Below are 1,891 nucleotides of genomic sequence, written 5' to 3'. Positions count from 1 at the left end.
TCTCAAGAAAAAAAAAAAAATTAGCCAGGCATGGAGGAAAGCGTCTGTAATTCCAGCTACTCAAGGAGGCTGAGGGCAGGAGAATCACTTAAATCTAGGAGGTGGAGGTTGCCATGAGCTGAGATTGCACCACTGCACTCCAACCTACATGACAAGAGTGAAACTCTGTCTGAAAAAAATAATAATTATTGTATGTATATGTAATAACTCTATCAGATTTGCTGAAGCTGATCTTTTGTTGCAAGAAAGGGGTTCCCTTGGGCACAGTTTATGTGGAAGCTGGGGTCAGAGGACATTATTTGAGTTCAATGAATAGTGGTTGATTCTGCCCATTTATTTCCTACTTCATGCCTGCTTTCCTTCTATCTACATATTCACTTGTCAGGAATAAGACTTTTTTTCCTGTAATATCATTTTTTGATGGAAACTTCCAGACTTACTCAGATGGGAGAGAAGGGGGGAGTACAAAAGCCCACATTTCTTCAGCATTTCAATCAACAACCTCATTTTCTTCTAACAGTTGAAGTGAACTTCTTATGAATAATGGATGATAGCCTGATGAATATGCACACGGCCTATTATGCCTGTAAGGTTTGGTAAATAATTTATGAGCTAAAATGTTCCTCACCTTGTTACTGTATAAAAATTATGAAAAAAAACGTATTTACCCTTTGAAGTGGTAGGGTGATCTGTCAGAGACAATGACAGCAGCCCAGCAATACAGTTTTACATCATTGCTAAAATTAAAGTAAATAGATTAAAATATATGCATTTCAGGGCGAGAGGTGGAGGTCTATAAAAAATGGAGCATGCATAAGCATACTCCTTGTCACATATAAGTTGTCAAAAACTCTGGCTTCTCACCTTAAGATATCCTTGCATTGTTAACAGCATCAGGAATCTTCTCCTCCGTGGCCCGATCTCTTCACATGCCTTCAATATGAGCAGCCAAGACTGACAACTGCTTTGTTGTTTTATGAAAACTGGCCCACTGGCCCACTGGCCCTTAGAAATGCATTGCTGCCTTTCCTCTCCTCACAGCTGAGAGGTTTTTTCTGCTGACCAGCCTGAGTCCCCTGCTGAATGCCCCAGCTTTATTGCCTTAGCAACAGCCGTGGGTGCCCTTTAGCTGTTGGTTAGAGACAGCGAGGCACAAGATTGACTATGGAGATAAGGAAAGTGTTTGGGACAGTATCCATGGATTCTGGTTAACACTTGGTTGCCCCATGACAAGTTTATGAAGACCTGGATCTGGCACAGTTCTCATGCCAAGGAAGATGGGACCCCAGGGATTATCTGCTTTGATTTCAGAAGTTTTCTAGGTACAGTGCCCAGGAGGACTCTTACTGTCAACAGAGCATCCCTCGTATGCTGGGTGCTTGAGGAGATCAGGTAAAAGAGAAAACATATGGCCCTGTCATTCATCTGGTAGGTAAATAATGTATATGCTCAAGAAACAGAGTGAGGACCAGGTGTGGTAGCTCACACCCGTAACCCCAGAACTTTGGGAGGCTGAGGCAGGGGGGATCACTTGAGTTCTGGCATTCAAGTCCAGCCTGGGCAAGATAGGGAAACCCTGTCTTGACAAAAAAAAGTTAGCTGGGCATGGTGGCCTGTGCCTGTGGTCTCAGCTACTCAAGGTTGAGGTGGGAGGATCACTTGAGCCCAGGAAGCTGAGGCTGTAGTAAGCCATGATCACACCTTGCACTCCAGCCTGGGCAACAGTGCAAGACCCTGTCTGGAAAAGAAAGAAATAAAGGAAAGAAGGCCGGGCGCGGTGGCTCACGCCTGTAATCCCAGTACTTTGGGAGGCCGAGGCGGGTGGATCACGAGGTCAAGAGATCGAGACCATCCTGGTCAACATGGTGAAACCCTGTCTCTACTAAAAATA

This window comes from Cebus imitator, unplaced genomic scaffold (genome assembly GCF_001604975.1).
Source record: "Cebus imitator isolate Cc_AM_T3 unplaced genomic scaffold, Cebus_imitator-1.0 Scaffold181, whole genome shotgun sequence".
In the NCBI taxonomy this organism is placed as follows: Eukaryota; Metazoa; Chordata; class Mammalia; order Primates; family Cebidae; genus Cebus; species Cebus imitator.
Note: the sequence above shows the minus strand (reverse complement) of the source record.